The sequence below is a fragment of the Nannospalax galili genome, unplaced genomic scaffold (genome assembly GCF_000622305.1).
Source record: "Nannospalax galili isolate Female #2095 unplaced genomic scaffold, S.galili_v1.0 scaffold169, whole genome shotgun sequence".
Taxonomy (NCBI): Eukaryota; Metazoa; Chordata; class Mammalia; order Rodentia; family Spalacidae; genus Nannospalax; species Nannospalax galili.
The window spans coordinates 6,101,168-6,118,494 of NW_008360327.1; the positions used below are offsets into that span (position 1 = coordinate 6,101,168).

The window sequence follows — 17,327 nt, forward strand, 5'->3', positions numbered from 1 at the left end:
AGTGAAACTCTTGCTTCTTATGCCTCAGGCCTCCCTAATAGTGGGATTACAAGGCATAAACCAACCACCACACCTGACTTAAATTTTTCTTTCAGGAGATTAAAGCCGCTTAATTACGTATTTACATAACTTCCATAATGAATTGATGTTGTGAATGGGATATTCAAATTTTACATCTTTGTAAAACTTAACTCTTGTATAAAGTAAGTTAAGGATAGAGGAAGGACTTTCGAAAGTGATAAAGTAGGGAGGGAGTAAATATGCAAGATGAAAAAGTTACCTTTGGTTTTAGTTTCATCCATATTGCCTGAATAATGTGTGGTTTTCTGGAAATTGAGTTAAAATAATAATATCTAATACTTCAGTACTTTCTGTGTGCCAAGCTAAGTGTTTTTGTGCATTCCTTGCTCATTTACTTATGTAATCCAATAGGGTAGTTAAGATTATTTTATTTATTTTATGTGTATGAATGTTTTGTCTGCATGTAAGTGCAACACATACATGCAATACTCACTGAGGTCAGAAGATTCCCTGGAACTAGAGTTACAGCAGGCTGTTAGCAGCCGAGTGGGTGCTGGGAACCAAACCCCAGTCCTTTACAAGAGCAGCCAGTGAGTGCTCTTACCCGCTGAGCCATCTCACCAGATTCTAGTATTATTTTTGTTTTACAGATGAGGATTAAGTTTGTTGGGCCAGGTCAAGCTGGTAAGTAGTGGAACCAGGATTTGGACCCAGGCTGGAGAGTCCACAATCTATGATAATAATCAAACAGGATCTCCTAGAAAGTCATTTTCAGAACTGAAAGGGCCCAGCACATAGATTTTTTTTTCAGAAATAATTTCATAACTCTTAATACTCAAGTTATTATGTTCAAAGAGAAAATAGCTGGATAAAGATGTTGTCTTGCCAGAATACAAACTCTTTCTTCAGTGATTTAGCCTCAGGTTCCTTGAACAGTGCCTGGCACTTAGTAGGTACTTAATGGATGGCTGACTTGCCAATAAAAGAATTTTAACTCATTTTTTTTAAAAATGCAACAGGGAATTTATTTGAGACCATTTTAAGAAAGACTCTAAAATGTCCATTTTTTAAGGTGTGGTTTCTGTTTTTGAATTGAATATAATTTTTGAAACATGAAATTGTTTTTAAAGTGTAGATAAAATAATAGAGCTGGGGCTGGAGAGACAGCTCAGCAGTTAAGAGCACTATGTGCTCTTTAGAGGACCCAAGTTCTGTTCCTAGAAACCCACATGGTGGCTAACAACTTTTTGTAACTCCAGTTCCAGGAGATCTGATGCCCTCTTCTGACCTCCACAGTAATTGCATGCACTGGTACACTTAATATCCATACAGGCACAACACTCATAAAAAGTAAATAAGTAGTAAGTAAATAAGAACCTCTGAAGACTGATCATGTTCTGTGGAGGCAAATAGTTTAAAGGAATTTTTTTTTTCCTCCAAATAGTTTTGAAAAAAATGACTGCTCCTCTTTGCTTAATGGTGTCTGTCCATGCTGAAAGTTTATATCTCTTTAAAGCAGGGGGGAGGAAAAAAAAAAAGAAATCTTTTAAAAATGCTTTCTCTAGCCTTGAAAGTAAATTTTAACTGAGAAATCTGCATGTGATGATTGTTATGTCAACTCAAGGTATAGTATCTAATTATTCAAACACTAATCTAGGTGCTTGTTGATATTATAGTACTTTGAAGATGTGATTAGCTGTTGACTTTTAAAGTGATTACCTTTAGTAACACTCTTGATAGAGCTCATCTTCTGGCAAGATAGCACATAGTTGTATTTGTTTCCTGTTGGTTTAAGGTCTGACTGTATAGAGCATGTGCAGAGAGTGGTTCTGGAGATGATTTTTTTGTTGTTGTTTTGGTCTTTTTGAGACAGGGTCTCCCCGTAGCCCTAGCTGGGCTGGATTCGCTATGGAGACCAGGCTGGCCCCGAACTCACATAGATCTGCCTGCCTCTGCCTCCCAAGTGCTGGGATTAAAGGCGTGCACTGGAGATGATTTTTAAAAATATTGTATTGACATAAATTCGCTGTATTATAGATTTTTTAAAAAATATTTATTATTTTTATGTGTACAAGTGTATTGCCTATGTGTGTGAGTGCACCCGTGTCATGCAATGCTGCGGAGGTCTGAAGAAGGCTTCGAATTCCCTGGAACTGAAATTAAGGACGGTTCGTAGCCGCCATGTGGGTGCTGGGAATCGAACCCGGGTCCTCTGCAAGAGCAGTCAGTGCTCTTAACCTCTAAGCCTTCTCTCCAGCCCCCGCTGTATGATAGATTTTATAAACACATTTTCACTTAAGTATATCATGTACTTTAAAAACCATGTTGGCTCCTCTTTACCCACCCCCACTTGTCCCCTCTTTTGCTAAGATACTCCCATTCTATTTTCATGTCCTATGTGTATGTGTGTGTTCACATATATAAATGGTTTTATATATCTATATCTAAGATCCACATAGGAAAGAAAGCAGAGTGGTAGTTGTCTTGCTTAGTTGGCCTGTTTCTCTGAATATAATCACTAGTTATATCCATTTTCTGGTAAATGGCATTATTTCCTTCTTTGTGTTTGTATGTTTATGTGTGTGGTGTGTGTATGGTGTGTGAGTACAGGCATGAGTGTGTGGTGTGGAAGTCAAGAAAGTGCTGAGTGTTGGTCCTTGCCTTCTTCCCTTCCACCTGGTTTGAGACAGTGTCCCTGTTATATAGGTGGCTTGAGAGCTTTTGGGGATTCTGCTGTTTCCCATCTCACTGTAGGAGCACTGGGATTATACACATGCATTTACTGGGCCAGACTTTTACATAGGTTCTAGGGATTCAAACTCAGGTCTTCATATATGGCAGCAAATGCTTTACTGAGCCATCTCCCTAACCCCATAGTTTTATTCTTTATGGCTGAATAAAGCTAGTGTGTGTGTGTGTGTGTGTCTGTGTGTGTGTGTCTGTGTGTATCTGTGTGTATGTGTGTGTCTGTGTGTGTGTGGTGTGTCTGTCATATTTACTTCATCCATTTGTCGATGTCCACTTAGGCTGATTCCATAAATTGGCTATTGTGAATAGTGATGCAGTAAATAAGAATCCACAGCCATCTCAGTAGTATATTAGCTTGTATTCCTTTAGGTATATTTCCCAGAGTGGTATAACTAAATTCTATGGCACTTGTGTTTTTAATTTTTTCAATAGTGGTTGAACTAATTTACATTCTCACCAGTAACATACAAGGATTCTCTTTTCCACCTATCCTTGGCAACATTTATTATTTGTTTTTTTTTCTTTTAAAATTTGTGTGTGTGTCTATGTCTTTGATATGTGGGTGTCTTTGATAGCTGAGAGAGAGGGGGAGAGAGAGACAGAGGCAGAGAGACAGAGAGAGAGACAGAGACAGAGAGAGAAAACAGGTGTGGGCTGGTGGAGGTCACAGGACAGCCTTGGGTGTTGGTTCTTGCCTTCCACCATACTTGAGACAGGGTCTCTTGTTGGTCAATCAGTGTGCCAGGCTAGCTGGCCTGCAAGCTTCAGGGGATTTTACTGACTTCACCTGCCATCTCACTGTAGCACGCTGAGATTACAGACACATGCTACCTTGTCCAGCTTTACATGGATTCTGCACCTCTGAACGCAGGTCCTCGTGCTTGTGCAACAAGTACTATACCCGCTGAGCCATCTTCCCACCCCATTATTTGTTTTCTTAATGATAGCCATTCTGATGGGGTGAGATAGAGCTCAACATAGTTTATATTTGCTTTTCCCTTGTGGTTAAGGATGTTGAACATTTTTTTCATGTTTATTGGCTATTTCTTCTAACTCTATTAGTAACTGTCTTATTTTATTTGTCCATTTATTGATGGGATCATTTGAGTTTGGGACAGTTGTTTTTTGTTTATTTGGGTTTTTTTTCCAAGTTCTTTTTATATTCTAGGTATTAGTCCTCTGTCAGAGGTATAGCTAGCAGAGATTCTCTCCCCTATGTAGGCTGTCTCCACGCAGTTGTTTCCTTTGTTCTTTCATTTTATGCAATTCTTTTAGTCAATTTTTGAGATCATTTCCTAAACTGTTCTCTGACGTTCTCTTCAGAAAGTCCTTGCCTATGCCTGTATCATGAAGCATTTTTCATTAACAGTTTTAGAGTTTCAGGTCTTTGATCAATTTTGAATTGCTTTTGTATAGGGTGAGAGATACGGATCCAGTTTTCATTCTTCTGCATGTGGCTGTCCAGTTTGCTAGCACCATTTCAAAAGGAGGCTCTTTTCTCCAGTGTGTGTATTTGGCATCTCAGTCAAAACTGAGATGGGTTTATTTCTGGATCCTCCATTCTCTTGATCAGGCTTCATATCTGGCTTTATGCCAGTGACATGCATTCTTTGTTGTTGTTGCTATGGCTCTGTAATACAATCTGAAGTAAGAGTATATGGTACTGCCACTATTGTACTTTTGGGGGTTTTTTGTTGTTGTTGGTGGTGTGTGTATGTGACACATTGTCTCCCTGAAGCCCCAGCTGCCCTGGAAGTTATTATTTAGGCCAAGCTGGCCTCCATCTCTCAGAAATCTGCCTGCCTCTGCCTCTTGAGTGCTGGGATTAAAGGTATGTGCTTCCACACCTGAGCTTTAGTATTGTGATCAGGACTACTTTGACTTTTTGAGTATTTTGCTCTTTCATATGAGGTATAGAGTTGTTTTATATATTCTAGTGAAGAATGTCATCAGAATTTTGGTATGGACTGCATTGAATCTATATAGTTTGCTATTGATAATATAGCCCTTTTATGATATTAATTCTGCTGATCCATGAGCATGGAAAGTCTTTTGATCTCCCTAGTGTCTTCAGCTTTTTCAGTGTTTCCCATTTTTCATTGTAGAGGTCTTTCATTTTGTTAGTTAGGGTTATTCCTAGTTTTGTTGAATTTTTTTTTTTAAGCTACTGTGAGTGGGACCCTTTTCTGATTTCTTAGCATGCTCATTATTGCTATTGGAAAGTTACTAATTTTTGTTTTGAATCCTGCTTTTTTCTTATCCTGCTACTTTGCTGAATGTTTTATCAATTTTGTTTGTTTGTGGAGACTTTAGAACTTCTTAAGTAGAGGATCACATCATCTACAGATAGGAATAATTTGATTTCTTTCCTGCTTTCATTCCTTTTTATTTTTCTTACTATTCTAGTTGAGACTTTTAGCACCATATTGAATCAAAGTGGAGAGTGGATTATCTGATTCCTGATTGTAGAGGAAACACTTTTAAGTTTTCCCCCCATATAATGTTGGCTGTAGGTTTGTCATGTACGATCTTGACTATGTTGTGAGGAGTTCCTGTTATTCTTGCTTTGTTTTGGGCTTTTATCTTGAAGAGATTTTAGACTTTGTCAAAGGCTTTTCTGCAACTGTTGAGATGATCATGTGATTGCTGCTTCAGTCTTGCTTATGTGCTATATTACATTTATTGATTTGAGTATGATGCATCCCTGGAATGTAAAAACCAGTTATGCTGCAGTGAATAAGTTTGGTTTGCGAAGTATTTTATTGAGGCTTTTTGCATCCATGTTCATTAGTGAGATTGACCTATAAATTTCTTTGTGTGTGTGTGTGTGTGTGTGTGTGTGTATTCTGTTTTATTGTGTCCTTATCTGGGCGATATTGGCTTCATAAAATGACTCTCATAGCACTCCTTCCTTTTCTACTATATGGACTAGTTTGAGGAGCATTTTTACTAATTCTTTAAAGGACTAGTTTGAGGAGCATTTTTACTAATTCTTAAAAGGATGGTAGAATTCCACAGTGCATTCATCTGGCTGTGGGCTCTTTCACAGTTGGGAGACTTCCTAATTAATTGTCTTAATTTGATTAGTGCTCTCATTATAAATCTATTTAGGTTGTTTTAATTTTGGTAGTTCGTATATGTCAAGATATTTCTTGATTTCTTTTAGATTTTTCCAATTTATTGTAATATAGCCTTTAAAAGCATGATGTAATGGTTCTATTAATTTCATTACTATGTGTTGTAATGTCTCCCCTTTCATCTTTAATTTTAGTGATTTTTCTTTCTGTTAGGCAGCAAAGGGTTTATCAATCTGTATCATTTATTTCCATCTTCTCTTTTGGAGTTTACTATGTTTTCCCTAGGACCTTGAAGTACATCGTTAAGTTATTTGAGAATAGGCATTTTAACTAGCTATGAGATTCCCTTTTAGAACCACTTCCCTTGAATCCCATAGGTATTAATATTTAATTTTTTAATTTTTGTTCCATTCTAAGAATGTTTTAATTTCCCTCCTGATTTCTTCAGTAATCCATTCAGTAGTGTGTTGTTCATTTTCCAAAAGTTTGTCTATTTTATGTAATTTTTCTTGCTTTTGATTTCTAGTTTTATTGTGATCAGATACTATGTATAGTTTAATCTTTTTTTATTAAGACTTTCTCACCTATTTTAGAGAAGATTTAATGGGCTGCTGAACTAAAGTTGTGTATTCTGTTGTTGTAGATATCTGTTTGGTGCCTTTGATCTATGGTGTCATTTAACGCTGAGGATTCTTTGTTGATTTTTTTTTCTGCATGTCCTAAATATGGTGAGACCTGTGATATTGAAATCACCCAGTGATGATTCAAACAGTGAGTGTGCTTATGCTTGACGAGTATATTTAGAATTACTGTATCTTCGTATATCTGGATAGCTGTCTCTTCCCAGATTTGGGGATTTTTTTGTTTTGCTATGATTTTATTGAATGTATTATTAATGGCTTTAGCTTGTACCTCTCCTCTGTGCCTATGATTCATATGTTTGGTATTTTCTTCCTCCCTCCTTCCCTCCCTTCATTAGGGGTAGGGAATCAAACCCAGGGCCTCACACATGCTCTGTCACTGAACTGCATACCCAGCCCCAAGTTTGGTCTTGTAATTTTTTTCCATAACTCTCACATGCTCTGCCTTGCTTTTCTTATTCTTTATTGCTAATTCATCTACCTTGTTTTCAAGACTAGATAATCTGTTTTCAGTTTGGTCTGTTCTCTTGATGAAGCCTTCCACTGAACTTTTTATTTGACATATTGACCTTTTCCAGAATTTCATTTTTAAAAAATATTTCTATTTACACTTTTTTCCTTTTCATATGGTGTGTTGTGTGTATGTGGGTGAGCTTGCACATGTATGAACATGCATGTAGAGGCCTGAGGTTGAAGTTGGGAATCATCCTTGAAGACTCTTCTACCTTGAAGCAGGGTGTCTTAATCAATCCCAGAGCTCACCAGTATGTCTAGTCTTGCCAGCTTGCTGTGGGGAACCTCTGTCTCTGCCTGCCTTCTGAGGCTGGGCCACCAAGCCCACCCTGAACTCCCGTCCTCATGCTTGTGGGGCAGGTGCTTTACCAGTGACTGTCTCCCAAGCCCTGCTCTTTCCATTTCTTTATTGAACCTCTCTTGTACATAATATAGTTTCAGAAACCACTGAGGTCACTTTATCCGTTTGGCTATTTCTTAAGTAAAATACTGTTTTTATCACAGTACTCATAATTTCAGTTGCTCCTTAAGAGTTCAAAAGTTTCTTCTAATTCCTTAAGTATATTACAGTCCTAACTTAGAATGCTAGCTTTAATTCTCATCACCCTCTGTTACAGGTTGAGTATGCAATGTCTCCCACAGGCCCATATGTTTTGAATGCTTGATCCTAGTTGGTGGTGCTGTTTGAAGGTGGAAACCCCCTAATGGGAGGCAGTGGGTCTCTGGGAGAGGGCCTTGAAGGTTAGACCCATCTCCAGTTTCCTCCTTTCTCTGCTTCCTGTCTACCATAATGTAAACTCTTCTTCCTGGTTTTCCTGCTGTCATGATATTCTGCCTCTCCATGGCTTGGACCCTAGGACTGAACACTGAAATTTCTGCAACCATAAACCAAAATACAACAGCCCCATAAGTTGTTTATGTCGAATATTTTGTTTCAAGAGTGAGAAAAATGCCAGGTATGGTGGCACACACCTTTGGTCTCAGCCCTGGGGAGACAGAGGCAGGTAGATCTCTGTGAGATTGAGGCCAGCCTGGTCCACATAACTGATTCTCTGTCCTGTCTACTTGCCATTTCTACCTTAACCTGGAATAACCTTCCACCTTTCTCTCTACTAATTCTAAGTTTTTCTTTCAAATGTATCCTGGGTAATCATCACCCAATTAGTCTTTTCTAATATTGAGTATGTTTATAAACTTATAACTCATTTGATGATTGTCTTATCTTGGAATATTTACCTTTTCATAACTAGATTGTAAACTGCATTGAAGGTAGTGACCATATTTATACAAATTTGTTCTAGATGCTGAAAGATTACAGTTCTGTATACCTAGTAGTTGACCAATAAAAACATGTTTTTTTATTTTTGTTTCGTCACTTTCTGGGAAGATGTAAATAGCTTTTTACTTCTGTTAGGGCATTAAAGACTGAACAAAGACAAAATTGTACCCAAGTCTATCTTAATGAGGGGCTTTGTGAATCTTGTAACTTTCTGAGTATTATGAGATTCTCTCCTCCTAGGAAGAAATGTTTTAATGTGGAATAAAGAGCTACAGGATAATTTTTTAACCATTTTGTCTTGGTACTCAGAAGGCACAAAAGAAATAATGTACTCTGGTCTGTCCCCTCTGAAAAGACTACAAGAGTGAAATTTCCAACAAGTAAAGTTAGGCAATAGGAGGTGCTCAGTAAATACTTCATTGTGCTTTGCTGCTCCTAACAACTGAAGCAGTTGGAGGCAAAGTAGAGCATATTTATTTCCCTTTAACTGTCAGGACAGAAAGGAAGTGGTGCTACTGCCTCTGGGCCTAGATACCATCTGCTGGTCTGGACCTGCTCACCCAAGTGTTGTTTTCAGGAACCATAGGGATGTTTGTGTTAATTGATATTTTCAGATATAGTCAAGATTATGTACATATGAATAGACACATGGGGATAGTGGTAAGACTTTTACTTAAAGAAGTGCCCTTAAGGTGAAAGGCCTTAAAAGTAGGGGTCAGGAAGAGGCAGAATAATGAACAAAAGTGCCACCAAAAGTGATGGTGGCAAAATACCTTTAACTCTAGTATGGAAATTATAAGCTATTTTTTTCAGCATGTGTTTTGACCTTATACCATGAAAGAATAGTAGAAGTTAAAATTGTGCATTCTAAGGAAGTTTTAATGGTTTTAACATTAAAAGGATAGAGAGTGGAGGGAAGAAGGGAGGAAGAGGGATTTCTTCTAACTCCACAGTTTAAACTTGTCAGTAGAGATAAGAATATAATCAGGTCATTATTCAAGACCTATTTGGGCTGTTAACATCTCTAGGCTCTGTAACAATGAAAGGTAGAGCTGGAGGAAGCCAGCAGCCCCAAATGAAGTGTCCTACTGGTTGACATGCATTGTCCAAATCCATGTCCAGTGCCATGTGCTTTCCCAGCAGAACACGGCACTCTCACCCCTTTAATGCCATAACTCCCAACTTCAATGTTCTTAGTTGTGTTCCCTTTCTTCTGTGGAGATAATTTTCTCAGGAAGAGTATGTCTTGTCTTTGTGTTTTCAAAGCATCTTTCTTTTCAAAGATGCTATACTGAAATACTATAAACTAGTTGGTCTATAAGCAATGGAAATTTATTTCTCACAGTTCTGGAGACTGGGAGTTGAAGGTACAGATGATTAGGTGTGTGGTGAGGTCCTGCTTGTGGACCTACGTGACAAAGGACTGAAAAGCTCTATGGAGTTCCTTATAAGGGCACTTATCTCAGTTTTGAGGACTCTGGCCTTACAACCTAATCACTTCCAAGACCCACATCATAATATTGTCACCTTGCAGGTTAGGATTTCCTATGTAGAGAGACACAAATATTCAGACCTGCACATCTGGAGCATTGGGACCCTTTTGCATATTTGAGAATGTATCTATTTGACATGACTATCAAGCTGAATTTTTTTTGTAAAGTATTACAGAGTGTGTTGTGATATTTAAACACATTCATGTACTGTGTCCTGATCAAAACAAGGTAATTAGCATTTGCATATCTTTATTTTTTTATAGGCATTTGACAAAATATGTGATTGGTTACTGTAAGCTATAGCGCCCCCCAGGTGCTGTGGAACACCAGAACGTCTGTCTATATTTTGGTATCCATTGTCTAGCTTGCCTTTGTCCTTTAGCCTCCATACCCTTCCAGACTCTAGTGATCACTCTTCTGCTTTCAGATTTGCATTAACTTTTACATATGAGAAAGAACATGTAGTGTTTGTCTTTCTGTATATGGTTTTTTTCACTTAACATAATACATGTCCTCCAGTTCCATGTATTTTGCTGCAAATGGCAGAATTTTATTCTTTTTATTTTATGTGTATGAGTGTGTTGCCTGCATGTAGGTGGATGTGCCTATGTCATGCATTGCTCACGGAAGTCAGAAGAGGGCATCAGATCCTCTGGAGCTGGAGTTAAAGACACTTGTTAGCCACCATATGGGTGCTGGGAATTGAACCCAGGTCCTCTGCAAGAACAGCCTGTGCTCTTAACTGCTGAGCCATCTCTCCAATCTGGGATTTTATTCTTTATGGCTAAATAATATTCTGTGTGTGTGTGTGTGTGTGTGTGTAACTCATATTTTCTTATATTAGGTGAATTTTTGTGATAATTCAATGGTATTTAGAGTCCCCTCCCCTATTTACACTTCCCCTCATTACCCCCTACCCAATTTAATGTTCTCTATTATATAGCTGTAATAAAGCCTGTAGGGTCTAATTTGTGTCTCCAAATGTCCTTCATTCTGAGTCCATCCACTGGAGCCTGGTTAACCTAAGAGTTCATGCTTGAGACTGTCTCTACCCCTCTCAGCAGACACAGGTGCCATAGTCCTCAGGTGGGGTTGGAGCTTCTTAACCCACTTCCCCATGTCTATGCTGGGATTTTTTTCTGGTTTGAGCTTGCATGGGACTTCTGCTGTCACCATTGCTGTAACTACCAGTTGTCTGGAAAACTGTTTCCTTGTAGTTATCTGCCACTTCTGGTTCTTACAGTCTTTCCACACCCTCTTCCACAATGATCCCTGACCCTTGGGAGGCAAAAGTTTGATATAGGTGTCTGACAGGGATAAGTACTCTGCAACCCCTTGTTCTCTGAACATTGGCCAGTTGTGCGTTTCTGTGTTAATCACCATAAGGAAACGTCTCTGGTGAGAACTGAAAGATATGGGTATAGCAATGAATCATTAAGAGTCAGTTCAGTACAGTAACTGTTTAGTAGAAAACTAGTATTATGTTCTCCCCTTTGTCCTGTGACCTGCCTGACCTCGGGTTCCTAAGCCTGTTATCAGTGTCAAGTATGGGCTCCATCCTAGGAAGCAAGCCTTAAATTTAATTAAAGAGAGGTTGGTTACTCCCATAATATTTGTATCACTATTACACCAGTGGGCATATCTTGCCAGACCAGCTACTATAGTTCACAGGATTCACATCTGGATAAGGATGATTTTTTTTTTTCCTTCCAGTTGTATTCATAGCAGCTTCCAGCACTATGAGTGATAGCCAGTGGAGATGAGGCTCGTTTCAGGGGGTTATTTATATGTATGAGTACTCTGCTTGCATGTATGTTAGTGCAGCTATGTTGTGCATTGCTCATGGAGGCCAGAAGAGGGCGACAGATCCCCCTGGAACTAGTTACAGATGGTTGTTCGCCACCATGTGGGTGCTGGGAATCAAACCCAGGTCCTCTGCAAGACCAGCCAGTGCTCTTAACCACTGACCTATTTCTCCAGCCCCCAACCCATATCTTTTTTTAATCTATTGGTCCATCCATGGGCACCTAGGTTGATTCTACATCTTGACTGTCATGAACAGAACTTCAAAAACATTAGTATTAATTTCATCACCTTTGGATATATGCCTAGAAATAGGTTAGCAGGATCATATGGTAGATCTGTTTTTAATTTTTTAAGAAACTGTCATTCTGTTCTCAACCACAGCTGTACTAATTTACATTCTTTCCAACTGTATAAGAGTTTCCTTTGTTTCCACACCTTTTCCAGCACTTGTTATTTTTATAGTTTTGATAACACCATTTTAACTTCGTGAGATGATATTTCACCGAAGTCTGTTTTTGAGACAGGGTCTTATATATCTCAGACTGGCTTAGAACTCACTGTGTAGCTGACTTTGACCTTGAACTTGTAGTTCTCTGCTTCCATTTCCCCGGTGCTGGGATTGTTGGTGTGCACCACCACAGGTGGTTTATACAGTGCTAGGGATCAAACCGAGGGCTTGTGCCTGCTAGGCAAGCAGTCTACCACCTGGGATTTCTATATGAAGCCCAGAGTGATTCTTGATTTTGGTCATATTTCAGTCTTAGTTTTTCCAGTACTTACTAAAAAGGTTGTACTTTCTCTGCATTATTTATTTTTGATACCCTTTTCAAGATTCAGATGACTGTAGATATGTGGGGTTCATTTCTGGGACTTCTGTTTTGTTACATTCAACTATGTGTCTATCTATCAATCAATCATCTATCTTATCTATCTATCTATCATCTTTTTGAGACAGGGTCTCCCTGTAGCCCCAACTGTCCTCGAACTCACTATGTAGACCAGGCTGGCCTTGAACTCAAAGAGATCTGCCTGCCTCTGCCTCCCAAGTGCTGGGATTAAAGGCGTGCACCACCAGGCCCTGCTGGCCTTTTCCTTATTGGAAGACTTTATTATTGATTAAATCTCATTTATTTTCATTGATTTTTATATATTTAAAAAAATTTTTTATGTGTGTGAGTATATTGCCTGCATGTGTGTAAGTGTACCTGTGTTGTGCAGTGCATGCAGAGGTCAGAAGAGGAGTCTCATGACTCCTCTTATGAACTGGAGTCATAGATGGTTATTAGCTGCCATGTGGGTGCTGGGAATGGAACCCGAGTCCTGTTGTGCATGAGCAACCAGTGCTCTAAACTGCAGAGCCACCTCTCCAGCCCTGATTCTCTATTTTTAGTAGTTACTCATTTATTTAGGTATTGTGATAGTTAATATTGCTTGTCAGCCTGACAGGATTGCAAACCCTGTAGCACCCAACATCTGGACGTGATTAAGTTTCTAGGTTGAGTTAACTAAGGTGCGAAGACCTAAAATAAGGAAGACCTTAATAAGAACAGCAGCATTGCATGAGCTGTATTCCTAGACTTTAAGAAAAGGAGAAAGAGCTGGGCACAGTGCATTGCTCTCAGCTTCCTGACTGCCAACCCAGTGTGACCAGTCACCTCAGCTCCAGCTGCCATGACTTCCCATCATAATACACTGTAGCCTTAAACTGTGAGCCAAAATAAACTCTTCCTTTCGTTCCATTTGTCAGGTATATTGTCAAAACAGATAAAATAGTCCTCTCTCTTTTCTGAATAGTCTAGCCAAGAGTTTGTTGGTTTTTGTTATCTTTTCAAAAGAACCAATTTTGATCTTTTATATTAGTTTTTTTCTCTATTTAGGTCTTTCCTGTTCTGATATTTGTTATTTTTTCCCCTTCTACTAATTTTTAATTTGGTTTGTTTTTGCTTTTCTAGGTCTTCAATACAAACCAGTAGGTTGTTCATTCGAAATCTTTATTCTGTAGACTCATTGTTATGCGTCCCTCAATACTTTTTCCATGTTCAGTAGGTTTTGTAACCAAGTTTTTTTCCACTTGGCTTATTAACATTTTTTTAAGACTTTTAGGAACCTTCATCACTGGGTACAAGAACTTTAGAAATGGGAAGCATTTTGGCTTTTGTTTAGGCGAGTTGAACTCGAGAGAAGGCATGTATTTGGGGATGGAGGAAAAAGAGGTATTGATCAGTAGTGGAATATAGGATTTGGGGGGGGTGGATGTGTTTTGTTTTTGCAGTACTCAGAATCAAACCGAAGGCTTCACATATGCTGGACAAATGCTCTACCATGGAGCTGTAGCCAGCACAGCTCATGTGGGATCTTTTGTGTCCAAAAGATTTATCAAGCAATCTAAGTGGCCAAGTCCTATTGTAGTTTGATATATGGATGTTTGAAGTCAGAAAATGATTTGGATAGGAAATGTGAGTTTTGATTCTATCCCTTAATGAATGTAAAAGGTCATTGACTAGATAAGTGTGTAATGTAAAGAGAGAGCCCATGTGTAATAGAAAAAGAAACCCGTGAGTGTGAGTGAGACTTAAGGAACCTGCAATTAAGAGAAAAAAAGAACTGGAGTCATGGAATTGATAGTCTCAAGACAGTTTAAACAAACAGAAATCAAGTAGTGTGTGGGTAATAGGGAATGAAAAACCTAAAAATACATGAATGGGAGCTCATTAATAATTTTAAATATAAGTAGTTTGTGGTGGGGAAAGGATAGTAAGTAAAAGTGTAGAGCAAAGTGAGTACGATTGGGGTTTGGGGGCCAGACAGAAAAGTGTGTTGCACTGTTCAGTAGGATAGTCAAGGTAGACCTCTTGCAACATGAGCATTTTGAGTTTGCTACACAGATATCTAGGAACACTCTTCTCAGCAGCGAGAAGACTAGCACAGAAGTCTTAAGCAGGGCTTTGTTGCATGCTGGGAGGTCTGGAGGGGATCCAGTGTGGTTAAAGCCAAGGGAACAAGAGAAGACTAAGAGAAAGATGCCAACAGGGATCAGACCCATCAGCCTAGCATTTGTCTACATTTGTTTTCTGTTGCTCTGTCAGAACACCCAAGATTTATAAAGAAAAGAGGTTTATTTTGGCACAGTTCTGTCCAGAACTCACAGAAGTCCAGAGCATAGTGTCGGTATCCACTTGGTTTCTGTCTGGTGAAGGCCTTTGGGCTGCTGCAGCTTTATAGTAAGAAACAAAACAGAAAACAACTGGACACATGTGGAAGAAAGAAAAAGATATCTGTAGAACTCCTCAGGCTAAACTAGAAGAAAAGGATTTCTCTCACCTGTTCAGTCTCTAAATATCACCTAATAGAAAGTGATCAAGACTTTCTTTTTTCATTAAGAATATCCTAATTAAGACTATCCTCTCTCCACCTACTTCCTCTATAATCACACTGTGACTGCCGTTTTATACGCTTAGAGAAAGTAAAAGCTTCCAGTTTATAGACACTTAATTTCTGAGCTCCTAGTTTCCTACTTGCCAGATGATGTGATGGTTTCAATAGATCTATTTCTTCAAACCATTCTGCTTTTAAGGATTTCTGATGACAGAACTGAGGCACATAAATAAGCCGTGTCAAGGATGGAGCCATTGTTAAACCCTTCATCTTCCCAAAAGATCAAATTATGCCCCCTAGTGAATTCCTACGGAATTTCATGGAATTCACTGAGTTCTACATTGATTTTTTTGTTTGTTTATTTTTTAACTTTTACAAAAACTTTGAGAATTTCATACATGCAATACAAAGTGTTCCCATCAAGTCCACACCCACTCCCTCCCCTCCAACATTCCCCCCTCTGAAGAGGCAACCCCAAAATCCTTCAAGGATTAGATACAAGCTCCCAAACACCCTTGACATTTCCAGGCCCTGGAACAGAGTATGTTGCTAACAGGCCCAAAGACATTTTGACTTTTAGCCAAGAAACTGGCTACTTTTCTTTGGGGTCTTTTTACCCTAACTGCCTAGCCAATTCCTACCTCCTATTGTTATCACAACATCATCTGAAGGGGTTACCCAAATTGCCAATAGGGCATAGGGACACAGACCACTCTGGCTTCTTCCATGCTGAACAGGAATGCAGTCAGGTGAAGCAATTGGAGTACACCTTCAGTGGGTCTATCTAAAAGACTCCCCAGTTGCATAACTCTTATCTCTAAGGGGAAAAGAAAGTCCTTGAATCATGACTAGGAGATGTGAAGGAGAAGTAAAGCAAGAGTAATTAGCATTACAAGTTCTAGACAGGGAACTAGGGAAAAAAAGAGCAATTTTCAAATATTCATGAGAGTCCATTGGAATTTCTTGACAAGGGCTTCCAAAAGCATCCCTCTATTGGGTTCCTCCTCATTTTTCTTTTGTCTGCCAAGGCTGGACTCGAGAGTGATGGATTCAGGATTTACTTTAGGTATTTTGATAGCTGTTGGAGCAGTTAGAATCAGTGTCAGTTCCCTCTCAAAGGCTTCCATATAACTGAGGAGTTGCTGATGTATGACCTGAGGGTATGCACACTGGATAGCCTTTACCAAGCATGGGTCATGCCTTCTCTTCCTACCTTTCCTCACATAGTATACTTAGCCCTCCCCCAATCCAAGAGGCCATGTGCGATTAGGCTCAAATTATATACAGTTTGCTGGGAAGAGTGGCTGGATACTTAGGTAAGGGTCCAGTGACCATGCTTGGCACTTTTTTAATGAATGAGCACGACCGTCAACAAGCCCAGTTGTGACTATGTTTAGCAATTAGACTCAGGCAAAGTCATGATGATGGTAGTTATTTCATGCAGAAGGGACTGCTAAATAGCATCAGATTTGGTGCTAGAAGCCACATATGAGGGAGAACATATGTCCTTTGTTTTTCTGAGTCTGTATTCTTCACTTACTCTAACAGTTTCTAGATCCATCCATTTACCTGCAGATTTCATTATTTCATCTTTCTTTATGCTGAATAGAACTCCATTGTGTAAATATACCACATTTTTAACCACTTGTCAGTTGAGGGGCATTTATGTTGCTTCCATCTCTTAGCTATTGTGAAAAGAACAGCAACAAACATGGCCGTACAAGTGTCTCTATAATAGGATGAGTCCTTTGGGTATATGCCAAGGAGTGGTATAACTGGATCATATGGTAATGTTCTAGTTTGTTTCTCAATTGCTGTGGCTGGGGTTACAGGGAGACGCTGTCTCAAAAAGACCAAAAAGAAAAAAAAAAAGTGTCTCTACAATAGGATGAGTTCTTTGGGTACATGCCAAGGAGTGGTATAACCAGGTCATATGGTAGGTTCATTTTAGTTTTTTAAGAGTTCTCCACGCTGTTTTCCATAGAGCTTGCACAAGTTTGCAATACCACCAGCAGTGAATGAGCGTTCCCCCTTTCTCCACATCCTCCTCAACATTTGGTATCATTTGTTCTCTTGATCCTAGCCAGTCTGACTGGGGTAAGGTGATACCTTAGGGTGCTTTTAATTTGCATTTCCCTAATTACTAATGATGTTGAACACTTTTTGAGATGTTTCTTAACCATCTTTATTTCTTCCTTTGAGAACTCTCTGTTTAGATCTTTAGCCCATATTTTAATTGGCCCATTTAGTTTCTGGCTTCTTTGATTTTTTGAGTTCTTTATATATTCTGGATGTTAAACCTCTGTCAGATGTGTCACTGGTGAAGATTTTCTCCCATTCTGTGGGTTTTCTGTTTGTTTCCTTGGTTGTCTCC

The 17,327-nt window shown here is 39.0% G+C and overlaps 1 protein-coding gene across 3 annotated transcripts in view; it reads left to right on the top strand.

The window, feature by feature from the left end:
- The window catches only part of Fam210a (family with sequence similarity 210 member A), a 44,583-nt gene that overhangs the window by 1,094 nt on the left and 26,162 nt on the right, over positions 1-17,327 (top strand). The gene's annotated exons all lie outside the window — the stretch shown is intronic.